This window comes from Ascaphus truei, chromosome 3 (genome assembly GCF_040206685.1).
Source record: "Ascaphus truei isolate aAscTru1 chromosome 3, aAscTru1.hap1, whole genome shotgun sequence".
NCBI classification, from domain to species: Eukaryota; Metazoa; Chordata; class Amphibia; order Anura; family Ascaphidae; genus Ascaphus; species Ascaphus truei.
Window position 1 is genome coordinate 261,417,117 of NC_134485.1, and position 20,500 is coordinate 261,437,616.

Here is a 20,500-nt window from a genome sequence, read left to right on the forward strand (position 1 = left end):
ACACTGTGCTCCTACAGAAGGAAGCACGATGGATCTATAATTTGAAAGCACTTACACCAAAAGGTCTCAATGAAGGATTTGTCTATAGTCCCTTCATCTAAGCTCTCCAGCACACCTGAATGCAAGAAATAGCAAGGAATGCAAATATAACTAACTTCTATACTGCAATTCTGAATTCCTTATAACACACTTCTGGACACAGTCTTACATGCCTCATATCTTGCCATTCAACACACATAAACAGAATATAAGCAATTAAAATTAAACATGGAATAAAACAGACAAAGATACACATCAGTATATTTAATCATTTATTAAAGAACAAACAAGATATGGTGTCACAACAGTGAAAGTTACTAGCATTAAATTCAAGATGACACACAGTTAATACATGATAAAGCAAAATGCCATATATAAAATCATTGCAGCATGTCACAGTTCTTTATAGTCTCTAACATCAAAGGATACACAGCGCTGGTCTGAATCCCTGTCAACTACCAGCCATACAGTGCGCATGCGCTAATAGCAAATGGGGTCACTACAGGTTAATCCAAGCGCTATAAATACCCTTCTAAGACATAGGAAACCTTCTGATTACCTTAGCCTTGACAAAGCACTTGCGAAACGCGCGCGTCGGCAAACACGTGACCACGTGCATGCGCGGAACCGGAGTTCATGTACACTGACTCAGTGAGATTCAGAGAGTCAGTGTGTCTCAGCCCGTGCACAGTAATGGACTGTTGTAAGATCCAATGATCTTATAAGTCACCAAACAGTAACGGCACACAGTAATTCTGGCAGTGTATTACATTTCCAATATAGGAAGCCTGAATGCTAATCCCCTACCACAGCATTTAGCCTATAGGGGGACACACATTGAGCAAAACGGCAACCTATCCAGCATTTAACCTCTGAAGTGCCAGATCACCGCCACATATGAGGAGTAGTGCTCCAATTAGGGGAAGGTCTTTCATAGTTGACCGGTATATATACCCTACAAGGAGCATAACTCAGCTGATAACTCGGTATTTGTATATACAGGAGTTTCAGCAGTGCCATCATACCTACCAGTAATATATCCAATAATACTAGTGTTCATTCCAGCCTTACCACCGTACACTTGGAATATATATGTGTCAAGCACTACATATCTGTACTTATATATCACGATCTATATAAGTTGGTGCTAGGAACACAACACTAGGTGCACTTAGACCTAGATCTGTTCAATCGAGTCTATAATGCACTATTAGCTGCAGTATATAAGCAGCATAGTACAGGTCCCATTCATTAGTGCACCTACTAGTATTCTATTACAGGGGCACTACATTTGTGGTCCTAACTGCCGTTACTTTCATATAAGAACCCTAGCTAACCCACTCCATAGAGGACTACTAGGGCCAGTGAATCATCCTAACACTGGACATTCATACACCATTGTATACTCCTCTGGATATACTTATCCATAGAGTTTAAATACTTGTTGCTATTTAATCATTGTTTTAGACCCCAATATTTTAACGACATTGTCATTTAATAAAGTTATTTTAAGAATATCACCAATTCACACTGGATCAGAGTGCTATCTATAGGGGTTCTGTCTGTCTACCTTGTACTAAGTTATATGCCCTTTGCAGCACCATTTCCCATGCTTTACACTTAAGCTGCAGCGGGGGTAAATCATACGTGTATCCCACACTAATATATCATAAGGTAAAGGATTAATTATTAATCCCCTTTACAAATTGAAACGGGTTACCATGGAAACACATGGGAATAAGACACCATAAGCTACAGAGGCATGCCCACCCCCGATGAAGTTCTTGGTAGAACGAAACGTGCGTTGGGTGATGATGATGTCATAGTCATCAAGTTTTTAGCGCAAATGCAACACAGGTTGCACTGTAATGGTTATGCTGCAATTTTCCATCTACGACTTTAAATAGTTAAACTATGATGTGGGCTAACAAAGCATCCACTAGATTTCAGTCAGAGTTGCTGTATAAATCTGGTATAACGTGGTAAAAACTTCCGTGTTATGCTGCCAGCTTGGGCTGCAGCAATTTAAGCAGATAACGTGTCTCCGCCAAACTGAACAGCGGCGTTTACATTTGAAAGCATATGGGCTTACAAGTTATTTAACATTAGTTAGAGACACCTATGGAGTGATTACGTGACATAAATTATAAGTTATAATACAACATCATGCTATAAGAAGTTAATAGTTACTGTGCTTCTGGTTAATATTGATTAACGAAGAGTACAGCTCTACAGTATGTACACAATTGACAGTAATAGCATATTTCTATCTAAACAAGACCAATGATTATAGGTGGAAAGCCACTGCACTATGCTGCAAACAATGTGTGTTCTATCCTAGAAGCCTAGATAGTTAAACTAAGATGTGGGCTGACAAAGTATCCACTAGAAATCAGTGAGAACAGTTATTTGAATTCTACACCACACAATGCTTTCTGCCGAGGCTGCAACAAATAGTAACTAACAAACGGTGGTTACATTTGTAAACATTTCAGATTCTAAAACACTCACTGGCAACTAGAGTGTGTTGTGATGGAATGATCCGCAACAATGTATATGCCATAGTGTGTCTTTAAACTACAGCGACTTTGATTGCTGCTGTGGTTTGCATCAACCAGTGGCAAATATATATTTTCTAACTAACATGGGAGGCAGCAATAACAAACACCTTACAAATTAAGGTGAATTATTATCTACATCTTTCTGAAGGCAATATTAGGATTAGATTATACATACCAAGTTACATGGTTAAGGATAGGGGTCAACAATAACTACATGACCCAATGGTAGAAGTCCTTATCTGCCATTTGTAATTACTTCTTTTGCCACTATTATTACTACTATTATTATTATCATTATTATTATTATTGTTATTATTAATACTATTATTATTATTATTATTATTATTCACTTTCACTAAATGCAGACCACTTTTTGAATCATTACTGCAGTTTTTATATTTATATGTATCCCACAATAGAAGTGTATATCTGCCTGAGCAATTCACACAATTCCCTCATAGGGATTCTTTTCACACACATTTTATTTATCAATATAGGCACCACGAATATGTTGACATTAGGGGTTCACCATCCTTTCCATTTGTGACTTTGTATAATAGGCAGAGATTAATTTGAAGCATCTTTTACGGTCATAGTGCAACATACCATAATAACAAGTCCACTAAAACACATGTGGATCGCTTGTTTCAAAGCGCTTATGTTGAATAGGTTTTAAAACTAATTTCTTTTGTATAAAATAAAGTTTGTATCAGTGGAGATGGTATTCCATCTCTTTCCAGTCTACATAGAGTTCCATCAAATTAAAAGTGGACTGTATTTCTTTAAGGGAATACTTTAAATTCCACATAGAGATGTAGCCTCAAGCTGAAGTCATTCGTTACAGGGTTTAAATGTGGGTTGGTTAGTTAGGCAGTTGCTGCTGTAGCATTATATATTACAAATTAATAAATTATTTACGTAATAAAACTTGTGTAGCTGGGTCCCCCTTTCCCCCCTTACCTCCGATGCAGGAGCGGAGAAAGTTTGTATCAGTGGAGATGGTATTCCATCTCTTTCCAGTCTACATAGAGTTCCATCAAATAAAAGGTGGAGTGCATTTCTTTAAGGGAATACTTTCAATTTCTACTATCATATCCTATCCCCGTCTATATATATCTGGATATACAGTATATACCTGGATTATATGTATGAAAAGTTGCTGCAGGCTGTGAAGCACTAGTTTGAGACTGTCAGTCACATTATTTCCCTGTCTATTAATCATTAAGAATTATTTCAGAGTAATCAAAAATAACATCATCAATAATAATAACCTGCTATATACAAGTTAATATACAAGAAACATAAACATGTCCAGGATAAATAGTGCCCACTTAACTGAAACTCCAGTCAATCATAGGTTAATGCCTGGTTGTTAATAATTCAGTTACAAGTTTTATTAAGTAAATAATGTATTAATTTGTAAGATATAATACTACAGCAGAAACTGCCTAACCAACCCACATTTAAACCCTGCAACGAATGACTTCAACTTGAGACTGCATCTCTATGTGCCCATTTCTATTGCTCTTACTTTTTTTGCCTTCTGAGGAAGTGACTGGTAGGGTCGTGAAATACATTAAGGACCATTTTGGATCAATTGAAGATCCATAGTGCTACCCTGGTGGCCGGAGTTACCCTTACAGCTGACATCTCAAGCACAATCTCATCTGTGGATGATCGCATGGTGTTCCGACACTATTTATGCCAATGGTACCCTTTACTTGGGGACACAGTTTCTCTCTTGAGAGATCCTCCAGAATAATAGGCACTTCATTCTTGGGGCTCCACACTATTACGAGAATCTGTGGCAAGCCAAAAACGCTGTAGATACTTGGGACATCCGGTGGCAAGCATGCCTCTATACTTTTACACTATGCTGTCTTTAATACTATGATTGCATCTTTTGCAGTTTTAATGGCTCAATATTTACAGTAAAGATTTACCTTACTATGGTAAGCACCTCTGTTTGCTTTTTGTTTTAGATATTCCAAAATAAATTAATCTTCCCTTTCTTTGCAAAGCAGCATCAAGACTCTGTAATCCTAGATGCTACAAAGATTTTTCTTATTTTGAGACTTATTTGATGCTGTACTTTTTATACTTTTTCACTCTTTTCTAGAATGTTCTATTTTGTTTGTGTGTACTGTATATATGTATTTTGTTACTATGACATGATCATCTGGGTGTTTTGTGTACCCTTATACAGTATGTTATAGTTTGACAATTGTATATCCCATATCAGTGCATTTCACTTTTTTATTATTAGATGCAAATTGTATATCCCTCTCGTTTTAAAGATAAAACTGTTTTGTGAATGCACATTGTTTTGTTATTAAAATGTGCATGATTAGGCATTGGTATGATTTCCTGTGGGGACAATTCTAGTTTAAGGCACATATTTATGAAGCAATTCTATTCAGAGTGATTCGTAAGATGTTTTCTGGCTCTGGAAGGTGTCTTATAGAATTGCACCGCTTAGTAAATATGTCCCTTTATCAGTTATACTCAGTTCCTCAATTTCTTTGAAGTCACTTTAGTTTAAGTTATCTTTCTTCTACCTGGTTTCCTCTGTATATAAATACACCAAACATCCATCTCTCAGAAGCAATTATTATAATCGTTGCTCTTCCATTACGTTCTGTTAGTCTTGTACTTTGAATGGTGACCAAATTACAAAGAATATAGGGGGCTATGCACTAAGCTCCGTTAAGTCACTTTTAGACCGCAAAGTGCTCTTAGAACATGCTTTTGCGCTCAACCCGATGCACTAAGCAACGCAAACAGGCACTTTGCGATCTAAAAATGACTTTTTTCAGGAATTTTTTCTAAGTCCAACTTTGCTCGTTCGCAACCCTGTTTGCGTTAAATTCTGCCCTTAAGCGGGATGCACTAAGCAACGCAACCTTAGCGTACACGAAAGTTGCGTTGATCAGAACATGTCAGGTCAGAGTAGACGCAAAGAAATCTGGACGTAGAAAATATTATTGCTTTTTATTTTTGCATGCGCAAAACCCATACAGCAGGCCGGCGGGTGTCCCCGGCTGACCCCGTGGGGGTCCCCGAGGGAGCCATGGGGTCCCCGCCGACTGACCCCGCGGGTGTCTGGCTCACAAAGCGGGGGTGTCCGCGGGAGTGGAGGGGTCCCTGCGGGAGTCCGTGGGTCCCCGCGGCCGTCCCGGGGTCCCCGCAGGAGTCCCGGGGTCCCCGCAGGAGTCCCGGGGTACCCGCGGGCCTGCGGTACCAATTGTTGCACCTCCAAAAATAATAAAGTATTATAACTAAATACACCCTCCTAACAAATACTATACAGTAATGGCCAAAATTACTATTATCCACATATGGATAATAATGCATTTGGCCATTTTAAATACATATAACATTCAATAAATACAGTCAAAACATAGAACACTTACCTTTCAAAGGCACCCACGATGAAGGCCGTCTTCATCCTCATCTTCATCCTGCCCATGCCCCTCCAGTGCTGCAAAACATACACAGCAATGAAAATAGCCAATGTAATGTCCCCTAACCCCTTAATCACCATAGCTGTTAACCGCTACAGTCATTAAGGGGTTAACCCACCCTCACCCACCACTCGGGAGGCCTACATACCCTCCCCCACTAACCCCCCCACCCCGTTAGCCTGACCACCCTCACCCACTACCCACAAGGGAGGCCTACCCACATACCCTTGGGGCCAAAACACTCTCTCCCCACCCCCAACACATACAGTACAATAATGTGCAAAATAACTATTATCTAGATATGGATAATATATTATTTGCCCATTATGAAACACATAAAACATGCATAAATCAAAACATGAATTTTTAATCTTAAAATCACCACATTGCATGTTACAATAAATCCAGCATCTATTGCAAATATAAGCGAACAAATCAGCAGCTCCACAAATGTATATGAAATGTCACACAATTGCATTGAGTGTGTACATGATGCAATTAATCTGTGCATCATGTAACACTATGCAAAATATATGTAACAATAAAATACACTATGAACAATGTCCCCTAACCACCAATGCAAAGTAACATGTAAAGCTGCACACCAATGAAAAAATAAATAAATAAATAAATGATACTACCGGTGCTCCTGGTTCAGGGATATATGCCTGGGACATCCAACGTAGAGGAAAAAAGAGAGTGGGTAGTGGGTGAGGGTGGTTAGGCCTCACGGGGTGGGGGGTTAACTGGGGGAGGGTATGTAGGCATCCCGAGTGGTGGGTGAGGGGACATTACATTGGCTATTGTGATTGTTGTGCATGTTTTGCAGCACCGGAGGGGCATGGGCAGAATGAAGATGAGGATGAAGACAGCCTTCATCGTGGGTGCCTGTAAAACGTAAGTGTAAAATGTTTTGACTGTATTTATTGTAATTTATATGTATTTAAAATGGGCAAATGCATTATTATCCATATGTGGATAATAGTAATTTTGCCCATTACAGTACTGTATGTGTTGGGGGCGGGGGGATGTGTGTTGTTTATTGGGGGCAATTGTCCCCAATAAACATGATAATGTGCCTTAACCCCTTCATTGCCTTAGCGGCTTTCCGCTAAGTTAATGAAGCTGCCTTAATGTGTTTTTATTAATAGTGTGCGGGAGCAGGAAGTCCCCTGAGCTGAACCGCATTGATTTCTGCCTCAGAGACCCCTGCTTCCCGAGTTACAGGCCCCGGTTTGGGGCATCGGTGCCAGTGCGGACGCCATCTTTATAGAGCCCACGTCGCGTCTTGGACGCTATAAAGATGGCGTCGACATTGGCCTCTGATGCCCCATACCGGGGCCTGTAACTCAGGAAGCAGGGGGTCTCTGAGGACGAAATCAATGCGGTTCAGCTCAGGGGACCCCCTGCTCCCGCACACTATTATTAAAAATACATTAAAGCAGCTTCATTACCATAGCGTATAGCCGCTACTGTAATGAATTATTGTTTATTGCTATGTGTGTTTTAATACTAGTGTAGATGTGCAGGGGGTCTCCTGAGCTGAACCGCATTGGTTTCAGGTCCGAGGACCCCCTACTTCAGGAGATACAGGCCCCGTTATGGGGTGCCGATATCCCCTGAAGAATGTAAATAACCCGGTCACGTGATGCGGGAGCTTTAAACTGCAGGGGATACCGGCACCCCATAACGGGGCCTATATCTCCTGAAGTAGGGGGTCCTCGGACCTGAAACCAATGTGGTTCAGCTCCGGACACCCCCTGCTCATGTACACTATTATTAAAATTTATTTATTTAGTGTACGATCGCCTGTAACAGCCTTGCATGGAGATGGCAAATCTCCATGCAAATGTTACAAGCGGCTTTTTTTTCTATCAGCTAACGTACGTAAAGGTTAAGAACGCTAGCAGGGGGATAAAAAGCAACACGTATGCTGTGGCTGTTTTGAGCTATTTTGAGCAGGTACGTCAAAAAATGGCATCAAGGCCTTAGTGCATCGCGTCCCCGGCTTCACTTTTTAACGAACCTGCTTTTTGGCCAAATCAGAACGCAAAGCCATTGAGCTTAATGCATAGCCCCCATAGTGTTTTACAATTCAAGTAAAATACACCATTAATTTCAGCAACAGATTTATAAGGTTTCTTATGTCCCAAATTAACATTTCTGTTATTCTTATTTTACAACATTTACTTAATTCACAGTCATAGCTAGTAACTTCCTGTCCAATGCAAAAAAATATAAATTCCATATCCAATGTACAGTACCTCATCAAATTGTTCAGAGTCTTTATTACATACAGATGTAGCAGACATTCTTGCATCTGTTAGTGCACAATAAAATGTCTAGCAGAGGACTGTGTACCATTTGGGAATTGGGATCATGACAGCTGAGATGACTACTTGTTATTTAAAAAGGTTAATGGGTTGTAAGTTCTGTTATTCTCTGCTTGGTTAGTTTGTATATACTGTTTGGAATTAATAGTTATTGGGTTTAGACAGATAGTTATTTGAAAGTTGGGCTAACTGAGCAATTAGTTGGCAAACATGTCATAGTCACCACAGAACAATTTTAATTGTCTCTGTTACATTTTTATGACAACGATCTGACCGCGTGGTTTCATCTCCGACACTAATCACGTGACGTCATCTTTTTGTGCCCACCCACAGCTCAGAACCAAAATGTCAGCAAGTGAGCAGTGAGGAGGCTGCGATGGACCATCACAGGACAAGAGAGCTGTATCTCCTCAAAAGTTGGTTGCAGGATCTCTCTAAAGCTATTATTTTAGCTATGTTTGCGAGTACTATTCCTAATTTTTTGCATTTGCCTACATACTACTAAATTGAACTGCACCATGCAAGAGTTGTTTTTATATATATATAGTGATGCCCACACCACATTAAGTCTCTTTTGTCCCAATTTAAGGCCGGAAACACTGTATTTTCTATGCAGGGGTTTATTTACAGGGATTAAATCATAAAACAGGCCCACCGTCCCTTTAAGAAAACCAAATAATAAAATCAAATCCTATTCCCGTTAGGGAAACTAACTGACTTTTCTTCAAGCCCTCTCTAAAGACCGCTGGCAAACTATACTGGTTCCCAGCTAAAACATGCCCTGGCATATGCAATAATCTACACAGTCTTTGCACACAGCAATAACAAAGGGTTTTTGCTTATCTGTTTGTAAGTTCTCCGGAGCAGACGTCCCTGCTTCAGCATAGGCCTTGCGTCCTTTCCTTCTTAGGGGAACTCGGTCCCACATGAGCCCAGAGAAACTCTCCTTGTAGGTTCCTCTGTAACCAGCTTCCGCAGCTGGGGAGTACTTCTATCTCCCCCCCTTTCTGGGGAAAACAGTCTCTCACTGTGCATGGCATCTTTCAGTCTTTTAAAACACTTCCTCATTCAAACCAGGCTGATTAGCTTCAGCTGCTGCTTTCTCCTTCGAGGAATTAACTCTGCGCTGCAAAAGTTCTATAGCTGCCCTAATCAGCCCCTAGAGGACAGTGATGGTATCACTATATATGTTCAATTGTAACATCGCCCGAAGAAGAGATCAGTGTGTCTCGAAACACGCACAAATAAAAGCATTTCGTTAGACACAGAACGGTATTGACTATTTAATATACAGTATATATATACTGTATATTAAATAGTCAATACCGTTCTGTGGCTAATGAAATGCTTTTATTTGTGCGCGTTTCGAGATACACTGATCTCTTCTTCGGCGATGTTACAATTGAACATTGTATTGTACAATTGTAACATCGCCCGAAGAAGAGATCAGTGTATCTCGAAAGCTTGCACAAATAAAAGCATTTAGTTAGCCACAGAATGGTAGCGACTACTGTTTTTGATTATTAATCTCTCTCTCTCTCTATCTCTCATAAAAAGATTACTTGTGAGCACATTCACATGTATTAGACAGGTCTGCAACCCTGCCATTCACCATTATCACCTATCATACAGTGCTTCCATTGCAGCAAAGGATTCTGAGAAATGACATGCAAATGAGAACACTGTGTCACCTTTTGCCTAAAATCCATGTTTACATGGAACCCTTATAAGGTAATGCTCGCTGTTAACACAGTTTATAAGCTCAGCGTGGGAATCAGTTGCAAAGCCAGAGAAACCACTCACAGACATGTATGTGTGTATGTAGGCTATTTAAGAAACACAATGAGTGCTGCACACATATCCCCTGAGGAAGTCGAATGTCGTGACGAAACGCGTAGGGCAAAGCAAAGCCAAGGATTCCTTTATCTATTGTGGACTTCTATAATCTATCCCGATTAATATACTCCTCCTGTGACGTTTCTACACTTGGGTATGATATACTATGTTGTATGTTGCATGCTGCACACGCCCGCGACTGCTATCGCGAGACTACGACTGGGAAGTGAACTAGTGTGGAGGCACGATCCTGGTTCCCGGTCTGTGGCAGAGGTCTGGCGGTATTCGTACACGTGGACCTGGTGTATGCAACGGAGGAACGGGTGAAGTCTCCACCTTAGTGAGATCCTTTCTTATTATTATTTTTAAATTGTGAGTGGCCGTAATCTGAGCATTGGGCAATTATTAAAATTTATTTGCAGTATTATGCTATGGGACCCATGCTGTCTTCCTGTTTTGTAATGTATGTATGTATGTATATATAAAATAAAAAATGAACAGACAATACGTTCTGTGGCTAACAAAATGCTTTTATTTTTACGAGCTTTTGAGATACACTAATCTCTTCTTACGGCGGTGTTACAATAAATAAAGCAAGAAAGGTTTAACTTAAAAACAATGCATCTTGGAATGTTATATGTGACTGAAACCTATCTCTCCCCCCTGTGCCCACTTTGTATACAGCGCTTTACAAAAGGTGTGTGTGGAGTGGTAGTGTATACCAATGGCGTGGGTAGGTGTGGACATGTAAGAGGGTGTTGCATTACTAAAAATGTGTGTAGTTACTATGTGTCCCCATTGGTATATAGGGATGGAATTATATAGAGAATTTATATGTGTTAGAGGCAGCTATGTGTGCAAACATATAGTGCAGTATGTATAGACATGGCCTTTAGCACTCATGGGAAGATAATTCTCTTGTGTCAGAAGTGACTCATGAAACTGCAGTCTTGGTTTAGGCCACCGCTACGTGTCCCGAACAGTTGCTTAAATATGTAGGTGTTCAAAGATTACTTTTGAGTATGTCCACCTTCAGATCGTTCATCTTATGGTCAACAACAGTCATTTAGGGTCTGATTTTATCACTTATATTTAGTGTTGAGCAACATACCTTTTTGTGTGTTTGATATATATATATATATATATATATATATATATATATATATATATATATATATATATATATATATATATATATATATATATATAAAAGACGGGGTTGCAGACCTGTCTAAGACATGCAAATGAACATACAGTAATATTTACAGTTGCTTTATGCTTTACTGTGGAGGGTTTTTGTCACTTTTTTTACCCACCATAACCTTAATGACAGTGGTGATTACCTAGTCTAGTCTCAAACCTGCAAGCCATTAAGACCAGCCTCACACTGATGATACCCATCAAGGTTGAAACATGTATGTGAGTAGGTCTAATGGCTTTGCATCTCATCCCAGCCTCTGTTTAAAAGCTGTGTTTAAAACAGCATGCATTGGCTTGAGGAGTGGCTTGTGTAATACGAGCTTGAGACAAAAGGTGGCACTGAGTGCTCATTTGCATGTCATTTCCCAGAATCCCTTGCTGCAGTGGAAGTGCTGTATGCTGGGTGACAATGGGGAAAGACGGGGTTGCAGACCTGTCTAAGACATGCAAATGAACATACAGTAATATTTACAGTTGCTTTATGCTTTACTGTGGAGGGTTTTTGTCACTTTTTTTACCCACCATAACCTTAATGACAGTGGTGATTACCTAGTCTAGTCTCAAACCTGCAAGCCATTAAGACCAGCCTCACACTGATGATACCCATCAAGGTTGAAACATGTATGTGAGTAGGTCTAATGGCTTTGCATCTCATCCCAGCCTCTGTTTAAAAGCTGTGTTTAAAACAGCATGCATTGGCTTGAGGAGTGGCTTGTGTAATACGAGCTTGAGACAAAAGGTGGCACTGAGTGCTCATTTGCATGTCATTTCCCAGAATCCCTTGCTGCAGTGGAAGTGCTGTATGCTGGGTGACAATGGGGAAAGACGGGGTTGCAGACCTGTCTAAGACATGCAAATGAACATACAGTAATATTTACAGTTGCTATATATATATATATATATATATATATATATATATATATATATATATATATATATATATATACACTTCTGTTTTGCACTAATAAAATGTATTATTTTATTGGCCCAATGTTTTGGCTACCCTCTGGAGCCTTTATTAAAATATATACATTTTTATATGTTTAGTGTAAAATAGAAGTGCATATGACAAAGAACACCATACAAATAATAATGCCACCCTTTCATTTCAAATAACAAAAAAAAATAAAACTTGCACTCAAGGTGAATGTCTAAAAATGCTTATCTGAGAGTATAATCCTGGGGTAGCTAGGCTTTGTGGTCTCAGATGCTTCCTCGCTGGTTGATGGCTCAGGGTTCCTTAACCTCCTCTGCCAATGGTTGACCAGCTTCAATGTAGCACTGACGATTGTAGCTGGTGACAGTCAGATGCAACGGCGTCCTTCTGCGATGCGCTAGGGGTCCCTCACCCTCCGGTGTTGGCATCCCACCGTGTCGCCTCGTGCTTGCTCTGGTCAGAGTGCAAGTTTTTAATATTAGTTGTTATATAATATTAAAGAGTGGAATTTCATTTCAATTCTTAGGGTGTTCTTTATCCACTGCACTTCTGTTTCACACAGGGGTTCCCTCCTACAAGACCCAGCTATTAGACAACAGGAGCTATCACACTCTTATATGGACAAGACTTTACTCCAACAAGTGTATTCATTGCTGCGATTTAATGCTGTATCCTCATTTTTAACCACTGGAACACATTTCATAAGTTATATACAGGCATACCCCGGTTTAAGGACACCCACTTTAAGTACACTTGCGAGTAAGTACATCTCGCTCAATAGGCAAACGGCAGCTCACGCATGCGCCTGTCAGCACGTCCTGAACAGCAATACTGTCTCCCTACCTGTACCGAAGCTGTGCGCAAGCGGGGAGACTATAGAGCCTGTTACACATGCCTTATTTACATCAGTTATGCACGTATATGACGATTGCAGTACAGTACATGCATCGATAAGTGGGGAAAAGGCAGTGCTTCACTTTAAGTACATTTTCACTTTACATACATGCTCCGGTCCCATTGCGTACGTTAATGCGAGGTATGCCTGTATATATATTATATATATATATATATATATATATATATATATATATATATATATATATAGAGATAGATAGATAGATAGATAGATAGATAGATAGATAGATAGAGGCAGTCCTCAGTTGTCCGACACAATGCGTTACTCAAAATGGAGTTTGAAAGCGAAACGTCTTAAAGTGAAACACGTTTTCCCAGAGGAACACTGTTTAAATGAAAGGTTCCGTTCCTGAAGGCATTTTTAACATTAAAATACACCAAATATTTTACGTAGGCAATAAGATTTGCAGCACACACATAAATTATATAGTGTATATGCTGTATTGTATATATAATATTATATATACCCTATTTCCTCAATTCTAAGAGGCACCTTTTTTCCGATTTTCACATGTCTGAAATTGGGGTGCGTCTTAGAATCGATGTATTAAAAAAATGTAATATGTTTCAGGAGACGTCCCATGTCAGCGAAGGATGAAGTGTGCGGAGGCGGCAGGAGAGGTCCCACGTCTGCAGATGGTTGAAGATGGACAGCGGGTGGGAATGCGGTGGCAGCGGCAGGACAGGTCCCAAGTCTGCAGGTGAATGAAGATAAGAAGACAGCGGGCGTGCGGTGGCGGAGGCGGTTAATAGATCATAATAGCAGGAGCAGAGCGGCGTAGGGGAATGGCTTGGGAGGTGCACTCTGTAACACCGGAAGTTGACCGGTGTCTGACTTCCGGTTAAAGTGTGCACATCCCAAGCCGTTCCCCTATGCCGCTCTGCTCCTGCTCAGCTCTCCTGCTATTATGAACTCCTGCCACCGCACGCCCGCTGTCTTATCTTCATTCACATGCAGACTTTGGACCTGTCCTGCCACCGCCACCGCACTCCCACCTTCCATCTTCAACCATCTGGAGATGTGAGACCTCTCTCTTGCTTCCGCCGCCCGCTTCGTCCTCCGCTGACATGGGACCTCTCCTGAGACATGGTAAGCGAAAAAGTAATTTTCCTCAATTGTAAGGGCCAAATCGATGGTGCGTCTTACAATCGAAGGCGTCTTACAATCGAGGAAATACAGTAATATAATATAATAATATAATATATTGTATAGTATAATATTATATAATATATATTATATACACATAAACAACTTTGCAAAGCGTTGTAAGAGCGTTGGATAAGCCGTTTTGGCGTTGTAAAAATGAACATAGGTATGCATTGCATAGCGTTGGATAAGCCATTTGTTGTAAAACGAAGCGTTGTAAAACGATGACTGCCTATATATATATATATATATATATATATATATATATATATATATATATATAGTGCAAAAAATCAAGCGCAGAGATTTGCTTGTGTGGGAGGTTAAAAAGTGTGGACCCAATCTAAGTCAATAATCTTAATTACAGTGCAGATTATATATAAATAGATCCGTACCAAAACTATCTAGTGAAAAAATAACCATGAAAATACAACCTCTAGAAGTGAGCGGATCTGAGGGTTTTCTTAACATCAAGATATGATATAGGTAGCGGATATCAAAGTGCAAAGTTACCAGAGTGTGGCGTAAAACAAAACACAGTATAGTGCAATATATAAAAAAAGCTGAAGCATAAAAATAAATACAAAAATAGGAGGTATCCCACTCATGTGTTGTAGTTTGATTACAGGCATATAGAGAATAATCTCTTAGGGGCTTATGCAGAGAGGTACTTAGCAGAAAGGCTTAAATTCGCCACAGGTTTGGCATTTAATTGTGTCCTATGCAGGGTACTCCGGTAGCGCGGTGTGCAGGAAATTACTAATTACTAATTAGGCGAGTTTCACCATTCTGAGGCGCGCGGTATCTGGCCACAATACTGCCAACTTTCCTCTGAACGAGCCATTTAGTAGCTCCGATTGGCGCGTTGATGCGCATCGGAGCTACTGGAATCGTGCGTGTTTCCGCATTGGCGAAATCACGCTTCTCGCCACACGTCTGGCGAATTTGAATTGGCCCGACAAGTTCTCGCCAGTAACTGCCTACATGAGGAAATTTTTGCCTCTAACCTGGCGAAATTTAACTTTACGTTCCTCTCTGCATAAGCCCCTGTGTCTGTGGCAGAGTACGGATGTAACATAGAGGAAACTCCAAATATCTGCATGAAGACTACAGTACATTAAGAATGTATAATTTCTCACACAGGCTAACATGTGAGACTCTAAATATGTAAGCTTCTCCCAGCAAATGATGGAGCTTTTGACTTTCCACAGTGTGCAGAGCTTGGCATGCGACCAGCCTTTGCAAAACACCGAAGGAAAATGGAGTTGCCTGTTACATGATTAGTTAGATAGTTTGGTGGACACAATTGCTTACTCCTTGCTTGACAGACTGTGTCTCAATCACTGGAGGCATTACAAATGTGCATCATCTTTATATAATACTAATACCACTCACTGTTTTAGATATGGTAATGGTTAAATTACTTTTCCTGCATTATTTTACCCCTTCCTTTAAGAGCCTCCACAATTGAATATACTGTATGTTTGCTTGCCAGCTCACATCGGGGTGGCAGGGTTAATACTGTGGAACATTTTATACTTTTGCTTTTGAAATATCCTGAACTTGTTGGATGCTGATTTATGCTGAAGCTGCTTTTACATTGCCGTTCATTATCTTCGTATACCCATATAAAATATTGTCTACTTCAAGTGAATCTTGCACACTCTCTGATGTCATACTACTTAGCTAATCTTCTTTTCGTGGTACCCTGTGAGTTGAACCCAGGCCCCTGTTCCAAATGATGTCACCAACAGTGCCCAAAGCAGGGGCTAGTTACTGTACATTAAATATTGTAGTGTGTTCCATCTATTAAAGATTTAGAATAAAAGTGGCAATGCAAAGCGTTATACACTGCAAACCTAAAATTGTTCAATGCAGTTCTACAACGTGGTATGATACACAAAATAAAGGAAATTGTGGTAACAAGTACATTGTTTTACAGTTAATAGAATACATGTGCACAGTTTGAGTTATGTTATCTAGTTATTATTTTGTGTTTGAGTAGAATACAATGCTTTTCTAATTCATACATTTTAAACCTGTTTTCCCAGCAAGTGTACAATAATTATTTTTGTTATCAGCTGGGCAGGGTTTCCTGCTATTGGGCACATTTTGATTTCTCATAAAATGTTGGCACACAGCTTGCTGTCTGCTATTATGTCAATCCATGAGTCACACGGGTTTATTTTTATGTTTTCCTTTCCTTATCCTTTGAATTACATCATACATTTGTATTTGTAAAAATGTATCTTTAAAATACAATTTTGTAGAAATGGGAAAATCCACAAATATGGTAAAAGTCCAAACAACTAGTATTTATCTTTTGCTTGATTCACAAAATTAGTTTCAATAATTTGAGATTATACTCTTTTATAATCTACATATATACCATATTTCTGGAGCAACACTTTTAATAGTGCTCAATCACTTGATTGTATGCATTAAAATGTAGAAACATTTTGTTATCTTAAAGCAGCAGTCCAAGCTGATGTTTTTGTTTTAATTGAATTGTTTTCCTTTAATATGTGTAGCAATACAATTCATAGAATGATAAGTAATTATCTAATTTGCCAATTGATCCGTTCTCCTGTGATCTATCAGCGAAGATTCGGCTCGGGGTTCACTAAATGTCTGTCAGTGCATCAGTAGAGGATCAAAGATGCAAAGTTTTGTAGGGAAGATCATGTGACCAGGCAGTCACTAGATACAACATTTGCACAAAAATTTAAAGTGGTGCTTGACGCTAGTGATCAGTGATAAATGTAATTATGTAAGAAGTCCTCATATTTAAAAGTATCCGTGTGAAAGGACTTTGATTACCATCTAAAATAACAGAGTGCAAACAGTGTGTTCATTAATTAGAATACAAATGTGACTGATATAAACAAGTGAAAAAAACTAAGTTAAAAATATATATCAATGTGCAATGTGATGTGCAATCGAAAATATATTTTAAAGATGGCATACTCCTCTACTCAAACCCTGAAACAAGATATGCGACTCCTGATGAAGCTGCACTCCAATGAAACACGTTGAGTTAGAGAACACAACCAGTGCTGGGGAAAGCGTCCTCCTGGTTGCCGGGCAGCCGCAACCGGAACTGGAAGTGACATTACCGGAAGAGATGTTCCCGTGGAGAGTGGTGAGCGCGCGACTCACCCGACCCGTGAGAGTCACGGCTGATCCTATGCTATACATGTTTTAAAGAATTTTATTGCTGAAAACCTCAAATTTGGAGGGTCTCGCATTTTCATATAAAATAACCTTTTTCAGTACCATTTGCACTATTATGGTTTTCCTTCTCTGAGATCACTCGAACGAGGGTACACCATTCTTACCCATATCTACCACAATTCTGGACATACCTAATTAGTCTTCTGGTTTGTGAGTATATACGTTGATGCTTTATCATCTGCTGAGCATCCCGTTATCCATGCAATACTGTCCTATGACAGTTTCTCTTTCTCCTTTGGTGCATTCCCTGCTCCCCTGCTTTGTGGATACCAGTCACTAGATACAATTAGTGAAAAACTAGAGCGAATGCTGGACTCAAAAAGTGGTGTGCCAGAGCCTGTTTCAGAAGAGGAAGGGGATGTGACTTTGTAAATGATTGCTATAGAAACAATGCTTGTTACATTATAATACATATAAAATGTCATTCAGAGTTGTTGTTTTGTAAATGCTTCAAGTATTTTCTCATAGTACAGAAGTGATTTATTAAAAAAAAACACACAAAAAAACTACACATTGGCTATTGCTTGGTCTGCAGCTTTAAAGCAGCGTTTCCACATTTTGTCGCTTTTTTTTATTGTACCTGAAGGGGTCCCCTTCTAATTACTTCCTATTGGCTGGGAGAGTAGGTCTGTCCCCGCGACTATATTGTGTCCGCCCAGTAAGTATTCCTGCAAGGGGACATAACTAGTTATATCTCAGGAAATGTGGGGTTAATGGAGGACGGGAGATAACGGTTCAGCGAATTGCTGCTTATAAGACATTTCCGATATATCAAAAACTATGAAACAGTCAAAGCAGATGGCCCTCACGTGAATCCAGTAAAATATTGGTGCTTGTCCCATAGAGCAGAAATAGCAAATGTATCCTCACCAGGCAGACTCTGCGACAAGACCTTCCAGCAAAGAAGAGGCAGCACACAAATGGTTACAAAATACACCAGGCTTACAGGCATACTTACTGTACAGGTACTGCCTTGAGAAAGGTCCTGTTTGGAGGATCGAAACGTTGGTGTGTGCCACTTACCGCTAATACAATACTGTATTTTGTAACCATGTGTGTGCTGTCTCTTCTTTGCTGGAAGATCTTGTTGCAGAGTCTGCCCGGTGAGGATACATTTGTTAAAAACTATGAAACTATATAAAAATAGGTTGTTAGCCTGAGTATTACATAGAAAATTAGCATTTGTGCCATGATGACTAAATATATATTGCGTGTGATGATACACTGCTCACATTGCAATTTAATTAACCACAGAGTGTACTTATTATAATCTTTGATATTTGAAAGAAATAAACCATGTGTGATCTGTGATTTTTAAACAACTTAACTTTAAAGGGTATTGATAATTTTCATGACAGAATTAAAGTGAACCTGTGGACACAATTCCAAAGAAAGTGTTTTCCTGGGAGACCAGGTACTTTTTACACCATGTATAGATTACCGGGATCATTCATTAGGCAGAACAAGATTGTAAAAACAAATTGCGTTTATTTTGGTAAACCCATGTACAACAAGAAGAAAATACAGAAGGAACAATTAAAAATAAACTTACTGGGGGTTTGGGGGAAAAAAAACTAGGCTTTCCTAGGTGCAGGATGCCTGCTTGGATGAGCTTACCCTGACGAGGATATACCCCCTGGTTTTCCTGGTTCTTTTTTCAGCTTCAATTACTAGCAGCGACCACTCCATTCAATTTTGAGAACTTGGGTGCAAAAGACAGGACTTAGTCTATGCGAGGCAAACTTTTCAGGCTTCCAAACTAAGCCGGTTGCTCTACTATTTCGAACAGAGCAACTTTGAAAAGCCCGGCGTAACTTCATCGACTCACTGATTGGTTGGCATGGAAGAGCTGACTCCCTCTGGACCCCAAACTCCTGCAAATGAAATAATGCAAATACATTATTACCCAAATATCCCACCTAAAACTTATGCACAGCGTTTCATGAGTCTGGGAAAAAGGGAACATGAAAAGTGGGAAAGCAGGACACTTTAAACTTTTACATGTAAGATACCTGGCCCCTGGCTTATATTGCTAGGTTGCTGCCAGGGACACAAGGGCAACCAGAGGGCTTAAACCTGTATTAAGAAGTCTGGTTACCCTGGCCCATCACAAGGTTATGCCCCAAAACATTAATAGAAATGTTTTTTCCTACAGTTTATGTGAATAAAGAAAGGATTATGCCCCCAAAACATTAATGGCAATGCTCTTTCCTATATGTGAATGTAAGCTATACTGTACCTATTAGTCCGTGTCCTTCAAAAAAACATTATGACAAGACAAGACAAGCTGAAGGAATTTGTAATGCTATTTAGAAATATCACAAAGTTGTGTAGGATTATCAATATTCCACTGAACGACATCCAGTTTAAGATTCAAGGAAACAGATGAGGGGAATAAAACTCATTGTAGAGAGGAGAAGAGTCTTCGCACTACATTTGTGAAAATACTTTTATCAAATCGTTAAGCAACATACTGTACAAAAATATACAAAGGTATCAGACAGAAAAAATAAAGGTACCAAAATAATAGTAGAGTGCCAACATACCTGAGAAATCATCAATGCCTCAGACAGACAACCTTTTCTCAAAAAGAACCCTAGTGCAAATCACATAATGTAAGAGTTCTACACCAAATGCATCCCCTTGTGGGAACAGGGAATCCAAAGTGTGTATCCATTTTTACTATCATCTCTTTAATAATTTGGATAATTAAAGAAGTGACAGTATGAAACTCTTGAATAGACAAAGAGATGTATTCATATTCATGCTTTTAATTAAGTATTAATGAACATTAATAGTTTAAAAAGTTATTGTGCAAAAATTATCAAATAGCA